Genomic DNA, 18,293 nt, shown 5'->3' on the forward strand with positions numbered 1-18,293 from the left:
AAAATGCACTTTAGTGCATTTTTCAATGTTTTTGCAAATTACCATGAAGTTCAACTTCATGGTAATTTGCTACTCCTATTTGCGAAATCGCTTTTTTTTTTTGTTTGATGCATTGCATTTAAGGAATCTCAATTTGGGATTCCTTAAATGCAATTGCAATTTAAGGAATCTCAATTTAGAGATTCCTTAATTGCGATTTTTGCATTTGGGATGCAAAAATACCGGTCGCAAAGGGGCAGATTCTGAGAATCTGCCCGTTTGCGACCGGTTTTTAGGTTGATGCATCTGGCTTTTTGTTCTTTAAACTTGCCATGGGGCTATCACAAAAATCTTTTTGATTGTAGACCCTCAACTAAGCACAAGGTGGCGGTATAAGATAGACTATTTCTAGAACTTGTCAAACTGCGACACACTCCCTTGGAGCATTTTAAGGAATCCGTACTCTCTTGTATAGCAGAAGAGAGGTGTCTGCTAGTTGAATTATTGTTTTTAGAAGCTGGGAAAGCTAGCTTCCTGACTCTGACCCAAGATCCAGCTGAACACAGTTCACTGCTTTACTTCTGGAAACCTGATTGTCCATCACTGTATAGATCCCAAAGCAGACAGAACGATTAAAACCAACTACAATGCACATCACGTTTGGCATTAAAAAGGACAGACTTCAGAAGCTTTTCTGATCCTGTTTTCTTATAATCTGTAAAATTCTTTAACGTTCTCACTTTTGCATCTGGCTGTTCAATGTCGAAAATAGGCACGTTGTTTTTGATGGCTTCGGACATCGATGGTTTTGGTTTGTACTTCCCTCTGGATTCTCCCGCTTCCCTCCTTTACATGTGTGTTTGGGCTCTGCATAGGGGCATCGTCGAGAGAAAGAGCGTGACCTAAATCTCATATACAGTGTAGCTGTCCAAGGGCACCTCACCCCACTTCTTGCTTTAGCGTCATCTCTATGATGGCACTGCCTCTCATAATTACAATACACCAGTCAGTGCCCAGCAACGTCTCTGAGCTCTAAGTTATTAATGAGTGTCTCAATATTTCTGGCCCGTAGTCCCGCTTACTTTAGAAGAAGCGGCAGCAATTTTAGAGACATGCCTCTTCTCCCCGGAGGAATAGCCACATGCTTTAGAATTCCGCTGGTGTGATGTCGCAGCAGCAGGGCCGACTCCAGTTGCACCAATTAATAAGCTTATTCATTACAAATGAGGTTTTGGCAAAATATCACCAAATTTCATTCTACTCTATGATAATATTTTTGAAAAAAAAAAGAAAATGTTTTACAGATGCGTTGTTCGAAATAGACCTGGACTAGTGGTCTTGGATAATTAAAGTACATGCTGCTGTTCAAGCATTCTCAGAGTTGATGTAGAACATAATCAGTTTTTCAATTTAGAGGTACATTATAATCACAGTTGTAGACTGCATCCGTATATGATCTTTTGTTGTGTTAACCTAAGTGTTAGGATCTTGTAATGTAATAACATGAATGTGATGCGTGTAGGCCGAAATGTAAAATACGTGAAGAAGTAAAGTGGAAAATGAAATGTAACCACTGGAAAACATTAACTGAAACGCTCATGTTGTGCAACTGAAAATCATTTTATTATTGAATGTGCTTATTAATCATGTCGTTTTATATGTAAATGAAAATATTAAGTGTATATTTCTTAATTTCTTTCCCTGGAAGCTCTCGCATTTGAATTAATAGTTGAATTTCATGTGCATTTTAGATTCTGTTCTTTCTCACATTTATTCTGCAGGTGGAAGAAGCACCCTTGTACGTTAAAATAATGTCTTTGTTTTAGGAGTTATACAAGGAGAGATGAGGATACATTGGGGTAGGAAGCTGGCTCTGTATACACTATACCAGAGTGAGGTATAGTGTGCACAGAGTCCAGTGGAACCCCAAAGGTAGGCAGAGGTTATTTACATAGAACCTTACTCTCTATTTGTGGTAGTGTGGTCAAGCAGTAAGGCAGTATCAGAGGACAGTGTTAAGCATTTGCTGAACGCACTCAGTCAGCAAATGAATTCACACTCTCAAACACTGAACTTCAGACCAATTGTTTTTGTATAAAAATATTATTTTAGTTATTTAATTTTCCAGAACCAAGCAAGCCTGGCACAGGTAAGCAATAAATACTTTACGGTAGTAATGCAATTGAAATACAGTTTGAATGATAATTGTACACGCACTTTGGTTTGATTTACAATATGGATGCAGAAAAATGCAATACTTAGTAAATGCATTGCATAGACTTGAATAGACTTTTTAGTAAAATAGCAGGCAAGTAACTTTTGAGATGACTAGGCTTACACATAGTAGTATACCTAGATACTACTCTGGGAAATTTCCTGAAAACAGGTAAGTAACATCGTTTTTGTTACATTATGCAATTTTAAAGAATTTCTTTAGTTTCTGAAACTCCACACTTAAAAACTTTTCACAGAAAAAAGTCAATGTTTTTCTATGGAGGAAAATAGTGTTATCGGTTTTGAGGTAAGTATTTGGTAGTGGGAGTCGGGGCTCTGGGTATAGACTCAGGGTCCCCCAGGGTCAAGATGCACTCTTGTTACACCCTCAGCTGCACCAGGGCGGCCGAGTGCAGAATGCTTAGGCTCAATGTTATCCACTGGGGGATAGGGGACCTCTAGTTCTTGGCTGGCTGACTAGCAGGCCCCTGGGTTGTGGGAGCAAAGCTCCTGGACTTTAGCTCAGGTCAAATGGGGAAACAAATTAGCACCAAAGGTTCTCCCTCAGTGTCACTAGGGTGGCCGGGTGCAAGGTGCTGTTTCGACATTTGTTTTTAATGGAGAACCTCTGGTTTACAAAGACACTGCAGGCTTGGAGATGAAGGTCTTTTGGGTGTGACCACCACTTCGAGAGGTAATTTGGGAAGTTAGGGTATGATTAGGCACCGTCGGATTGGGCACACAAGGCCGAGAGACGTCGGGTGCAGGGGTGCCTTTTGGGGTCAGATCTTCTTACCAGCTCCTGGTCACGGTTAGTGGGGGCCTTCTGGATTTAAGCTGCAGGTGTCGGCTGGAGGCTTGAGGCAGGTAAGGCTCTTTGGATCTTGGGTCAGGATCGCCAGGGTGATCTCCTCATGGTGTTTGCCCACTCGAGCTCGGGCCGTGGACGGTGGGTGCCAAGTGGGGCAGATTTGTGGTGTCTGGCCGGAGCTAGAGGTTGCAGCTGAACAAATCCAGTATTCATGGGAGTCAAAGTCTTTGTGCTTGAAGGCAGGCAGGTCCTCTGGGGTTTTTGAGGTTACTGGCTGCAGGACACACTGGGATTTTGCAGGAGCAAGTTCGAGGGGGAGACAGGCCGGTAGGGATGGGGGCAAGTCAGAGGGCATCTTCCTCTTGTTAGCAGCTGCATGGCTGTTCAGTCCTTCTTCTTCTTCTTCTTCTTCTTCTTGCAGGTTCTTGTCTGAGGAAGCATGGTTCAGGGGTGCCCCTAAATTTTAGATTTAGGGGTGTTACAGGTAGGTAAATGGCAGGAACCAATGTGTCCCTTCCCTGGGATGGGTACACCCCCTATTATGATACCCTCCAGTGGGAGGGTGGCATGATCCTGTCCCTTGTTGGCTGAGTCTTCCCATCTTCAAGATGGAGTCTCCTGAGAATTCTGCTTCACCTTGCCTCCCCCACCTGAGGGGCGGAGTTGGCAGAATTGGGCACACCTCTCTTCCTCACTTGGTTTTCCGCGACGGGTCTCCCACCCAAAGTGGGGGTCAGAACCAGTGGGGACCTGTTGCTGAAAGTAGCAAGTGCCCTGGGGAAGCTCACAAAGGTGGCAAGCCTTTGAAGCTTCCCCTTTGTGAACCCTGCCCATCCTGGGGCAGGAGGCCTGGCACCTCACCCCAGGATGTGCATTGTTTCAGGCCCCAGAGAGCAGCTAGCTCTCGACCGAGAGGTCCAGAAACATTTCAGGTGGTGGCAGCTGAAAGCAGCCACTCAGCCTGGACTCTGGTGGTGGGTTAGCTTTAGGGGGCGTCTCTAAGATGCCCTCTGTGTGCATTTTTTTATTAAATCCCACATTGGCATCAGTGTGGGTTTAATGTGCTGAGAAGTTGGATACCAAACTTCTCAGTTTCCATTGTAGCCATTATGGTGCTGTTGAGTTCGTAATGACAAACTCCCAGCACCATATACTCTTAATGGCAGCACTGCACTTACAATGTCTAAGAACGGACTTAGACACTGTAGGGGTACGGGGCTCATGCACCTGTATCTCACCACTGGTATAGTGCACCCAGCTAGAGGGGTGACTGATCTATGCCAGGGCAGTGGGTTGTAGGCATGGCACACAGCGGTGTGTGCCATGTCGACTCTTCACTTTGTTCTGCACTAAAACACACAGCCTGCAAAGGCAGTGTGTGTGTAATGGTACAGTACCTCTATGGGTGGCACAATAAGTGCTGCAGCCCTTAGAGGTCTTTCCTGGTCACAGTGCCCTGGGTACCTATGATACCATTCACCAGGGGCTGACCTGTGGCTAGGGATGCCAATTGGGTTCGTTTTGGGGAAAGACCACAGGCCCTGGGGACCTGATTGGCAGGGTCCCAGGGCCCATCAAGTGAAAGTGCATCAGTAGTCTGGCATAAAGTGGGGGGGTTACTGCAAAAGAAACCCACTTTCCTACAATTGGGAGCTAATGCCAATAAGGAGAACTGTTGTGTTTTCTCACCGGAGAGGGCCTGGGAATCAAGATCCTTGTGTTACTGTTTGGGAGTAATGGTCGTCCCATGGAAAACTATGTATGAGAATGTGGCCTGAGCGGATGACTTGACCTGAAAGGAATAATGTGAAGACACCTGGGTTATTTGAAGTACTGTAAGTAGGGAAAGAGCCCACTTCTTCTCTGCCTTTTGGAGAGAGAGCATCTTAGAACGAGATATGTCTCAGTACTTGACCCACCTGAAGTGGAGAGACGTCTGAGGAAGACTCCACACACTGACACCTTAATCTATCCTGCTCTGAAGAATACTTAATTAGGGATGTCACGTTAGTGCAAGTGTAGGGATAGTTTAATGCTTTCTCTTCATCAACTCTCAATGCAGGGGAATTTGGATTCCAGTTCCCTGATCTTTTGCATCCTGATTCTTGAATTAATTGTCTTCTATATGTTGCACCGCCTCAATCTTATTCGAAGATTTGGTTTTATGCTGGTTCCAATGTACTTTTACACCCTCCTTTTGATGTGTCCATAAGTCCAGTTGTTTTTGGCTTTGCAATAAGTTAACTAACGTTATTTAGTAGTCTGTGATTATTATGGGCCTAGAGGAATGGAAACAAATTGGTTGACATTTCTAATGAATTTCTTTCCCTTCCACGCTCTCATGCTGAGAAAAAGTACCATCGACTCGAGTTTCTGTAGCAGATCTAGAACATGCTTCTCTGATTCTTCAATTGATAGCAGTGTAGGATGGTCTTCACATGAAGTGAGGGAAGAATACAGAAAAATCCAGAATAGAGACTTAGAACCCCAGAGTCCCAAAATAGAGCCCAATGGTTGAGAACAGAGAGCAACGGACTTCAAAGGAGATCGACGGAACTTGAGTGTGCGGCGTGAACAGTGGCAAACGGAGGAGTGAGTATCAATAGGGATGAGTCATGTGATAGATTGCGGGAATTAGGTGATTGTGTGATGTTCTGGCAGAGCTTCTGTGAGAATCGATTGAATGTAGTTTTAGGCTGGACATGGTCCAAGGATTGACATTTGAGTTTCAAGTCACGAAATGGCCTAAAATCCTGGGATATATTAAATGGTGTAGATAACACCGAGTTATTGTGATAGTCTGACCGGAGATTTGAGGAGTTGTCGTGAGACATCATCAACAGTTCCACCTAAGACAGGGAGCATTATCTGCATGGGAAGTATGGGAATCGTTTGTTAAACCTTGTGTACAGGGGTGAATTGTAGTGATTCGGGTGACCAGCTCAGGTCAAGGGTTGCAGTGTGTGAATGTTCTTGGATGCTTGAATTCTATCTATCTTGTAGATGGCAGACAATTCCGAATTTTAATTTGATTGTGCAAATGAAGTGGATGGAGAAAATGTGAAGGCGGGTGAGCCGCTGTAAGGAGTAAAGGTGACGTCAGAGTGTGCTGCGCTGCAATATGTAGGTTGGTGTAACGCTGCGCTGGGATCGGTTGGTAGTCATCAGGAAGTTGTGATTAAGGAAATTTTGTCTGTCGATAAGATTTTTTTCAATTAAATCATGCAATGTTTTAGGGTACTGCGAGATCTGTTCAAGGGGATCAAGAAGTCATTACTCGAGTGTACGAAGAAGCGCCACCCGAGGATACTCCAGAACCTTATATGGCAACAAAAGTAGAACGTCATACTTTGATTTGGTTTCAAAATTGGCACAAGATCACTGAGAAAGAGGAGAAATTGGCATTCCCATGCTATGGTTTATTTCGGTTTGAGGTGTTGCACCTGTTGAGAGGAGTGTTGTTTACGCTGTGACCTTTGCCTAGACAAACACAGTTTGAGGCATTAGACGCATGGATGCGAGCAGCACCTGCAAAGAAATGGGAGCGATTCCAAGGAAATATAAAGAAAGCATTAAGGGCATGTCAGGAACCACGATGGGATGCACAATTTAAGATATGGTGGATAGACACCATTGAGGGTAAAAAGTTGTATCCAATGCTGGTGAGAGAGGGAGATTCTCAGAATAGGAATGGAGGGGAAAATGAAAATGATGGGAGTGATATGGATAATAGCTTGTTGGAGAGGATGTTATTGGAGCATACTCCACCTTACAACCCACACTCAGAGGTGGGAAAGTGAGAGTTGGCAAATACAGGGAACATGGAAAGTGTGTCCGCATCCCAGTAAGTTCCTAGTGCAGGTGTAGTGGGAAAGATCTTTACAGGTGTAGGGGAAACAGGAGGGTCCAATTTGGAAGGTGCAGAAACAAGTGGAGTCAATGCCGCTTCATGGTTACGAGAAGCTCTTGCATTACCAGTCACTGTTGGTCCTATTGTCTCTGTGTATGACCCGAGCTCATTGGGAAACTCTGGTCAGCAACAACCTGTGTTGGGGGAGGGAACTGGATTGGGAGGAACAGGGAATGACAACGGTCCGTCCTTGTTGCCCATAGAGTCTAGTACCCCTCTACCAGCGACCGCTGATCCTTTGGGAATATGCATTGGTTTTTAGTACTAAACGATCTATACCTATGCTGAACACAAGTTCAAACTTCAGGATGTGGGAAACTCCAGTGAGGGGACCAGTAGGTGTGACATCAGAAGCACGTGAAAGTCATGAAGGCACCGGAAACCAACATGTCCTAGATGCCACAGATTTAGAGACTTGGCTGAAAGATCATAATAACAGTAAGGAAGGACAAAACGGTATGTTGAGTCAGGGAACAATCAAGGCTGCAGTAAAGGCAAAACTATTGGATGTGATGAGATTGAAGGCTTAGGTAGACAAAATAATCAGTGGTAACTTAGAGACTTATGAGAAGACAAACTGTTATTTGTAGCAAAGGATGTCGTGCGCAAAATTTGACGAGCACTTGAGAAGTTAGCAGAATTGGCGCAGAAATATGATGTAGACCAGTCTTGCATAAAAATACTACAGGAAAACTGTTAGAAATGGGGTTGCCAATTCTACAGGGGGTAGCATGGAGCAGAGCGGGGAGGCCAAACTCCTGAGGACATGTGTGAAGCATCCACGCAGTACGCACAGACGACACACCAGGCACACCACAAAAGAGACACGACACCGGGTTGGATATAAAAGAATAACTCATGTATTGTCTCTAACCTGCAAAAGTAAGACACAGTAATCACAATGGGGCGCCAACGGGTGCCAGGGCAATGTATGCAAGGGGGTTATTTACAGGGAAAATGAACAAAGCAAGAAAAATGGTAAGTCCATTAGTTTCCAGGGCTGATATAAAAAGAACGTTATCAATTGACATGAAACGTCAGGGTCAGTATTTCAGGGAAAACGCAGGCATTAATCCTTGGCATAACCTTAGCAGTAGGCTTTAAGCATAAAATAAAGCATTAGGCATAAGCACAGAATAACTTTTAACCTCAGGCCTCGACAGGCATAATCACATTTCACATGGGCACCATCATATAGGGGGAGCACAGGAGCATACTTTAACAGGGCATAAGATCACGTTGGCAATGATAGGCTGGAGACCCTGTCATGCAGATCTCCCACAAGGTAGGCCTTAGGGGGAACGTCAACACATTTATGTAACTCCGGCGGGTCCTCCCTAGGCATCACACAACCAGCTTTAAGCAACTCTTCAGCTCAGTTCAGGAGGCCTAGGCTAACCTTTTCTTCCCCATCTAGGCCTCTCACGTCCCAACACTAGGTGGCCCGATCGTTGCCACTGCCCTCTGTCCAGCGGGGCAGGGGTGTGCAGCTAGTTAGTTTGGGGCAGAGGGGAGCACCCACAACAAAGCACTAGTCCCAGGGGCGGACACCGACTGTGCCCTGACAAACACCCACACTCAGCTGAGCCCCCACCCACCGTGATTCTTCTGGCAGCCTTGACTCTCCCTCGGGCTCTTTCCTGGCGGAGGGACGCAGGGCTCTCCTTGAGTCTATGCTGGCCACGTGTGGCCTGCGAGGCTTCCTTCGGGCCCCTGCAACCCAGCGCTGGACTCGCGGGGCTCTCGGCAGCACATGAGAGCCCCGTCCGACGCCTCCTCCGGCTTCACCCGGGTCCCTCTCCCTCACGAGGACCCGGGACTTCAAAGCGGCCTCTGCTAGGCCACTGGGGTCTTCGGCGGCTGCTGGGCCAGTGCGGGGTAGGCTTCCGCCTGGCTTTCTTGTGTAACCCGGGGCTACCTCCACACCACGGGGGCCCCGCAACGTCGCCTCTCGCTTCCGTCCTCGGGCAGCCTCTTCCGGCTTCCTCCACGGCAGGGCAGGTCTTCCGGCGGCCTCCCGACCGAGCAACCAATCGGTGCGCGGCATTTCAGGGGCACGGTCCATGACACGGCTGTTGGCCTGGTTGCCGAGCGACACCTCCCAGTGCACATCAGGCCTGGCGTGGCCTTTCTTCAATTCCGTGGCGGGCCCCCCCAGCCTTCGGGGGACACAGCGGCCAATGGCAGCGGCGGTGATCGCACTTCAGCGGCACCCGGGCTGCGCCGGTGAGTTTCGCTTCGGCGCAAGTGCGGCTTCGAGGCAGAGCACGGCCCACTCTTCACTCCGGCGCTCAAGGGGAGGCGGGGTAGGCTCCCGACCTCCTCCGACTGGATGGAAATTATGCGGGGTAGGCACCCGCAAAATTAAAGGAGCACCACGTCGCTGCACACATGCGGGATAGGTACCCGCTTATGAATCATTCCTAAAGCGCGGTAGGCACCCGCCAGCTTCCATTGGCTAAAAGCGTGCCAAAATGCGGGGTAGGCACCCGCGGCGCTCCCACACTGAACAATTCCCTTTTTGGCCATACAGCGCTTAGCCAGCCCCACGCTTGAAAAGGCTTGCGCTTAGGAGACATCAGTTCTTCTAATACAGCGCTTCCCAGTAAAACAGTTCCTTCGGGTCAGGCAGCGCTTCTGCAGCACAGCGCTTGTGGGCGGACAGTCCCACCAGCAAGCCCCAGGGTAACTCTTCTCACCTCCTGGGTGGTGGGGGGGTCCAGTCCAAGGCGCTCCTTCCCTTCCAGGTGCTTTTGGGCGCAGTGCTTGTGTGGCGCAGGGTCCCGGCGACTTCAGGGACCTAGGAGGGCCCTCCTTCTTCAGGGGGCTGGGGACAGAGCAGCAGGCACTACTGGGCCAGGTCAACAGTCAGTAGGGGCTTCATCAAAACAGGGCGGTAGGCTGACACCATCCTCCACTGCAGCGTGGCACTCCTCCTGAACAGCAGCCTGAACTCCTGAAGTGGGGCTTCCACTAGCCCTGGGGACAGTAGAGGGGTGATGGATGGGTGCAGGGTCCAGCACACAGGCCCAAGTGGTGGTATCCCCTGGCAGCAGGTCCCCTCACATTCCTGTCCCAGCTCTGTCTCTGCACATTGTGGCACATCCTCCTTATTTATATCCCCCTCACCCCCCCTTCCAGGCAGTGCCAGAGCCTTCTAGAATTCTGTGGTGAACTGGTTTAAACTGGCTCAGGGAGAGGAGTAGTGCACCCTGGGTGCCAGGCTTTCCCTGCAAATGCTGGGGAGGCTGGGTACCTAACATCTAGACCGCTAACCTACTGCAGTCAGGTGGTACAACGCACAGCCATGGCATCCATTTTGAATACAGCATTCCATCAGTGTACATTTCTATAATGGGGGTTTAATAACTACACACCACTGCATTGCATTTAACATTACACAGGGCATCTCATGCCTCACATGGCCTATACAGCTTTATTACCATGGGGGAGAAATCCATAAATATTGGGGGGTTGGAAGTGAAAAATCTTGGGGGAAAAGGGCCAAGTCCAACAGAAACCATAGGATTAACTGCAGTGATCAGGAGCTAGATGAGAAGAGAGTAACCGGAACGAAAACACACATTCGGGAACTGATTATAGGGATACAGGCTTGGAATTTGCTTGATAAGTGGGAGGAAAGGGAAACATCCTTTACAACGCAACTTTTACCACGCAGTGCCTTTACGACGCAACTATTACAACGCATGTCATTACAACGCATTGCGCTGGGGGGCGCTCTAGGATAGGGAATAGATTTAATTTACTATCCAACACCTTCCCTACTATCAACGGGGACTGGAGTTGGAATAGTAAATTAAACTATTCACTATCCAGCACCCCAAAGCGCTATGCGTTGTAAAAGCATGCGTTGTAAAAACTGTGTCGTAACAGCATGCGTGGTAAATGCATGCGTTGTAATTTCGTACATCCGGGAGGAAAGGTAGTCAAAAAAGAAAAGCGTAAGGAAAGTCACAGGGGAAACGCCACCTCCAGGAGGGTGAACCGGAGGAGTTGAAGCTTATTCAAATTTGCGAGAAGTGCCTAGTGGAGGGTTTGTGAATGTTTCTTGGAGTAGGGGTGATCTAGCTGCATTCACAAATGATTTTCCTAAGTTGAGAGAGAAGCCTGCCGAATGGTATAAGCAAGTTGATCACTTTATTAAGATCTCCAAAGTGTTGTAGAATGATCTGAATACACTGTTTAAAATTGTGGTTCCTAGTGACCTATGGTCTACATGTAAAATCGTTATTGATTGGCCTGCTGCTGAGCCTGAGAGGGATCCTGTAACTCATGGTCCTTTTCCCTTGGTCATGAAAAAGTATGAATAGGTGATTACATGGTTGCAGTCCAAAATAGCCCCACAAGACATAGATTGGGTTTAGATAGATTGAAAGACCCAGGGGCCCAAAGAGTCAGTACATGCCTACTATGAAAGGCTTTGGAAGCTTTCAAGCAATACAGTGAGTTAGATGCACTTGACCCAAAAGACATGGGCCAATTTGTCTAAAAATTTATGATGGGATTGAGATCGGAGATTAGCTTTATGATCTAGCAACATATGATCTGCTAGCAAAATCACTCTGTGGATGAAATTCTACAGTATGCCAGATATTGCAGTGATGAAGTGGATTCTAAGCATAGAAAGATAAAGGACAAGTTGATGCTGTTTAAAAGGCGGAATGCACAGAGGGTAGACCAGGCACAGGCACATGGAGGAACAGTAGTTCAAAATCAGGGGAATGCCCAAGGAAGCTTTCGAAGGGCTCCGGGGCAGTTGGACAGGGAAGAGGTAAAAGTGTCCATATAAATCCCAAAACAGAAATAGACATTGCCACGCTGAAAAAGACAACTGCTTGCCATTTTCAATACAAGTTCAAGCATTGGAAGCTTGAGTGTCGATTGAATCCAGAGAATCAGATGCAGGAGGTAGACTTAGTGCAAGTGCCAGGAGTGGTAAATACCGTGACCAGGCCAAGCTCCTACAATGGGTGGATCCAAAATCAATTAGTGCAAATGTCACAATCTCTGAGAATTTTGCAGAATAATCGAGCAGGCCATCAGGTGCCCTTTATGGAAGCACTAGATGTATTCGATCAGGACCCATCCAAATGACGGTGCCTAAGGAGGGTGGAAGACTGTACTCTTGGAGCAGTCTTAGGTGTAGACCAGAGTGGACCAAACGTGGAGGCAGACGTAGGTGGTCATCCCATTACATTCTTGATTGATACTGGTGCTACCCATTTCACTTTGAGATCTGCAGTAATTCCAATCCTACACCTCTCAGGAAAGACAACCCAAGTCATAGGATTTGCCAACAAAAGAATGACAAACCCATTGACAGAGAGGTGCCAGTGAAAATTGAAACCTTTCAGGATCATTACCAGTTCGTGGTGTGTGATTCAAGTCCTGTCTGTTTGTTAGGGTGTTATCTTTTGTGTAAATTGAATTGTACCATCTGTTGTACACCAAAGGGAATTGAACTGCAGATGAATGACAATGACATTGCTTTCAGGTTAGCGAATCAGAACCATTGAATAAACATGTTTCCCTTACTGGCAGTGGAAGACATGCCACTGGACTTGAGAGACACTGTCTCTTTAATGCTGTGGTACTTCACAGGGGAAGACATAGGACTGATTTGATGAGTCGAGCCAATCTGCATACAGGTTAAGCCAAATGCAGAATTTCAGAGAATGCCCCGGTACAACCTGACCCCGTAAACAGTGGTAGGAATCACAACTGTGATTGATTCCATGATTGCGCAGGGCATTCTGCAGGAGATCATAGAAAGTCCATCTAATTCACCTATCATGGAATTGCAGAAGCCAAGAGGAAAGTACTGCACAGTTCAGGTTCTTGAGAAAATCAATGTGATTCAATGTTGGCCCGTGATACCGAATTCATCCATGATCCTGTTCCAGATCCCTTGCAAAGCAGTTTGGTTTACTGTGATTAATTTGTGCCAAGCATTTGATCCATTCCATTGCACAAGGAAAGCTCATTTGTATTTGCTTTCTGTCTGGAGAACCGTGTCGTAATGTGGTGTTGTATCCCTCAAGGGTATATTGAAAGTTCATCTATCTTTAAATACATTTTGAAAAAGACCCTTGAGAGCTTGTTTTTTCCCCAGAATTCTGTGCTAGTTCAGTATATCGATGGCCTCTTAATTGCATCTGAGATGCAATTAAGAGAGGTTTGCAGGGACAATACTATTGCCTTACTGAATCACTTAGCTGATAATGGACACAAGGTGTCACCGAAAAAGCTTTAGTACTGTATGATGGAAGTTCAGTACATGGGTCATCGCATTGAGAAAGGCAAGTGGAAGGTGTCAGCAGCGTGATTAGAGGCAATCATGAAAATGAATCTGCCTACCACATAAAAGGATGTTAGGATGTTTTGGGGAATAGTTGGCTACTGTCGACAATAGATCACAAACTTCTCCTTGATGCCGAGTGATCCGGTAACCTGGGATAATGACTGCTTTATTGCCTTCTTGAAGCTGAGAGAGTGCCTTTGTCATGCTCCAGCTTTAGGAACGCCTGATTAATACAAAGCGTTTTTACTGTTCTGTTGTGCGAGGGAGGGTTGTGCTCTTTCTGTACTCATCCAGGCGCATTGGGGTGTCTTTAGACCAGTGGTCTATTTTTCAGCTACATTAGCTCCTGTAGCTTCAGCGTTGCCTGGACGTCTCAAATCCGTTGCTGCAATGGGTCTCAGCATTGAAAGATGTGAAAGCATTGTAATGGATCATCCTCATACTGCATACGTTCCAAAATCAGTTGCGCTTCTGATGATGAGAACCAAATCTCAGCATTTGATGAACAGCAGGTTGACAAGATATGAGCACATTTTGCTTGGAGCGGAGAATGTGACCTTGAAGCGATGTTTTGTGTTAAATCCTGCTACCTTGTTACCTTTTCCAAATGTTGATGGGGAAGATTGTGAAGACCATGCCTGTCTAGATGTTACTTAAATTTGCACCAAACCGAGACCTGACATCTTCGAAGAATCATTGCCTGATCCTGACCAAGTCCTTTTTGTTGATGGTTTGTGCCTAAGGGACAATGAAGGCAGTTTGAGAGCAGCACTTGCTGTCTATACCATTTCTGGAGTTGTGCAGGCTTCCTGTTTGCAAGGAGTATACCCTGCACAAGTAGCTGGGATCATTGTCTTGACCAATTCCTGCCTTGTTCCTGACCAAATCTGAGTCACTCTTTATACTGATAACCAGTATGGTTTTGGCATAGTTCATAACTTTGGACAGCTATAGTCATCAGGATCTCCCATCAGAAACGGGGAATATGTAAGACAATTGTTGGAAGCTTTACACTTTCCAAAGTAAGGGGCGGTTGTGAAATGTGCCGCTCATGGGAGGCGGGATGATTTTGTCACAGTGGGAAATCGCTAAGCAGACAAAGTTGCCCATTTTTATGCCACACACTCATGCATCTTTAATGATGAATATGTTGGCGAGAGCACAGAGAAGACTGAACTCAGCATGAGGCTAGCTATTGCAGATAATTGGGATAAAGTGAGGTGGTTACAATTAGAAGCAACAGAGGAACTAGCCAGTTGGATCAGAACAGGTTGTGGACAGAGGAAAGATGACATTTGGATTTCAACTGATGGTAGAGCAGTGCTACTGGATTGTTTGTTGAGTCCAATGGCGATACAGATTCATGGAGCAGCTCACAGAGGGAGAGGCAAAATGGTGAGATTGTTCAGGCAGTCTTGGTTCAACCCCAGATTCCGTGTGATTGCTAATGCTGTGTGTCATCGGTGTGTCACATGTCAACAAATGAATGCTGGAAAGAAAATTATGGTTGCCGTGAGTCACATTGGGAGATCGGGAGGTCATCATCATCATCATACAACTTTATTTCGACTTTAAGTCATAAAAGTTCACTTAAAGTACAGCAATGGTCTTAAAGTGGTGCAATATGATACAGATATTAAGCCAAGCCTATTTAAGATATACAAAAGTGCAACAGTGGTGAGAAGGATTCTGTCATTAATAGATTGTCCCTCAGCAGTCATACGATCCACAGGTTAGGTACATCAGCCTTAAAATGTCAGTGCGATAAATAATAGGATATTAGATTAACGTCATTACATATAATGCGCAACCATAAAATTAAATATTTACAATTAAGTATATTCAATAAAATGACTGAAGGTCAATAATGTATCCACATCAGCTCATTTGATCCAGTAACTGTCAGTGATAAACTGTATAAAAATGAACCTAATAGATATTTTAAAAGACAGCAAACTGTAATAAAAATGAGTCAGTTATAAAATTAATCTAATGCGTTAAAACAGTGATGGATCAGTAATAGTATCATCAAAGCACCAATGTGCAAAATACTGCATTATCGACTCTAGGAGGGCGCCACTTACAGAGAATTCGGCAATACTATGGCCTAGAGAATTTAGTTCAAACTTCACTTATCCACTTATCCTACTGTATCCTCTGGGCCCACCCCTAATGCCCCACATTTAACCCAAACATTTTGCCACCGCACAAGCAAATAATGGCCTAGGATCTGATTTCAGGATCCTCAATGCGGTCCGATAATGATCTGTTCCTGAAATATTGCTAATTGGGGTAAGCCAATTTTTCCTTGGTATTGTATGAAGTGGACAGGCAAACATTACGCGGGGTAGGGTTTCGTGATGGTTTTTGCAATCCGGACAACTAAGAATAGCTTTATTCCCACAATTCCAGTTACTAGTAAAAACATTCAGGGGCAAGGTACCTAGCCTGAACTGGGTATTTAATTTCCTATCCCCCAGGTGTTCTATGAAATCAATATAACCTTCCAAGGAATGTTTTAGTTTGTGAGCCATAAAATCTAGTGTGAGCTTCCTCTGAACCCTGCTCAGTTCCTCCTGTAGCTATAAGCATATTCTTGCCTCCTCTCAACCAGCTGATTTTATTAGCTGTATCCCTACATTTGACTTCTTCCAAAGCATGAGCGTACGGCAATAATTATATTATATAATAATTAATAGTTAGCCAAATAACAAAGGGCATAATCTTACTTTGGAGGTGTGTCCTTTCAATCAGATTCAGTTGGACTACGTTGAACTGCCTGTGTGTAATGGATTGAGATACATCCTGGTTGTTGTTTGCATCTTTTCACTGTGGGTGGAAGCTTATCTGACTAGAGAAACACACTTTCACAGCGAGATTTTGAAGCTGCAGTGTACCTCCTTAAATGTGGATGAGAGACAGCATTGTAACTACAGGCTAGAGGCATCAGGAATTGTGGCGCAGATTAGTGGGACGCTAAATGCGAGAATAGCAAAAATGTGTGCTTCAACATCCTTGAAATGGCCTGATGCGTTGCCTTTGGTTCTAATGAATTTGTGCAGCATTCCTGATAGAAGAACTAGGTCATCCCCACATGAAATCCTCATGGGGAGAGGTGCTTACCTGCAGTGATGTCCACAGCACTAATTAACATCAGAGATGATCTAGTCCTTGATTACTGCAAAGGATTGAATGATGTGGTTTGTTCTGTGTCTCACTAGGTTAAAGCTGCAACTGCACCAACATCGAAAGACCTCTGCACGACCTAAGCCCTGGAGATTGGGTTCTAGTCTGAATGCACATAAAAAAGAACTGTCTTGACTCATGTTGGCGTGGAGCATACCAGGGGATGTTAGAAATGAATATCACTGTGAAGTATGGAGGCAGGCTGAACTGGATACATGCCTCGCACACCCGATGAGTCTCAGGGCCCTCTTGAGAACCAGCTCCTCTTCCAGAAGCAACTCCAGCCGTGGTTGCAAGATCACCAGAGAGGGCAAGCCAAGCTGTGGGCATTCCTCAAGAGACTGGATACCCACCAGGTCGAGCTGAGTGGGGTCAAGCAACACAAGGCCCAAGTATAGACTCTGAGGGAGACTGTAATGTTGCGAGTGGTATAGAGCCTGACTCAGTAGAAGAGACTGGTATGGAGATTGGCAGTGTACTGCCAAGGAAGAAAGAGGATGCAAATAAATCATGGGCAGTGAGACAGAAAAGACAAAACCTGAGACTTGCATCTGAGGAAGATCTAGCCTCAATAACTGAATCATCTGAATCTGATGAAAGCAAGTCAGAACAATCTCAAGGACACGTGAGGAGGTCAAGGAGAGCAAGAATGCACTGTCAGAGATCCGCCTCTCCTGAGTGGACTTATCTAGCTACATGTGCCGGAGACAGTGAGGTCTGACATATCAATACTGATTATTGAGATCCTGCTGAGAGGTCCTGGAATAGAGGCTAATGCAGTTTTCTCATTGGCTGTGCCTTATGCACCAAGGTTTAGTGGCTTATCGACTCTGATTTTGGAAGACATTGAATTCCTGAGCTTTGGGAATTAGCTGCCGCCTCAGGAGATTGCAGCATTCCAAGCTGAATTGTTACAGCGAGTCATCAACGAAATTGGTCCTAACCTCATAAGGTATGCAAACTGAACTTTGAACTATAACTATAAATAACAAATTCTTGCTTGAAAGAAGATAACCTACACCCGAATGAAAGAAGAATAGAAATCGGGATTCTTCTTTAGAATAAGAAAGAGGGCTAGGAAGGTCTTCCAGGCTGTGTAAATATTGTGTCAGAGACCGGTAAAGAATTTTTCAAGATTCCAAAGAAACCGTTCAATGATTTTGTTGTACAGAAATAAGAGGCAAAAGAAAGAGATTTTGCATTACAGCTACAATCAGAGTCAACTTGAAAATGGAGTCTGGAAATTCAAACTGTAGGCACTTACTTAAGGAGTCAATATAGTGATAGCTGTGGTCATTACTAAGTCCATTATAAGTGCACATAAAGCTGAAGTGCAGGAGTGGGGGTACATGGGACATCTACACCTACTACTCCCACCTCAAAAGAGGATACATTAGAATCTGGTTAGCAAACTAATCACTTGCTACATGTAGATTTGTCTAAAGGTGATTACACACTGAATGATTATGCAAAACTTTGTATGAGTATGTGGAAACTGTGGTTGTGAGAGATTGCTATGTGTATACAATTGTAGGCTTCGGTCGGGGAGGGTATCAGGTACCTTCACCTGCCCTTGACATATGGTATTAGTTGCAGTCTGCTTCTTGGTATGTTTTATAGAAAGGGTCACTATGATTACTATTTCAAAAATTATAATATGGTGTTTTCAGAAGTTTACAAACATCTGAGCAAATATGATTATTAGAAGCAAGAAGAGAGAATTGGACGGTGTTTTGTACCCACAGACAAACTGGAGACACAGCTTATGCGCATAGACAAAATTTAAATTCCACACTTAAAGATATAGAGAAAAAGTTTGTAGATCAAGTAGAAGATAGACATAGGTGACTAACAGTTAAACTTAATAGTAG

This window comes from Lissotriton helveticus, chromosome 1_1, assembly GCF_964261635.1.
Source record: "Lissotriton helveticus chromosome 1_1, aLisHel1.1, whole genome shotgun sequence".
Lineage (NCBI taxonomy): Eukaryota > Metazoa > Chordata > Amphibia > Caudata > Salamandridae > Lissotriton > Lissotriton helveticus.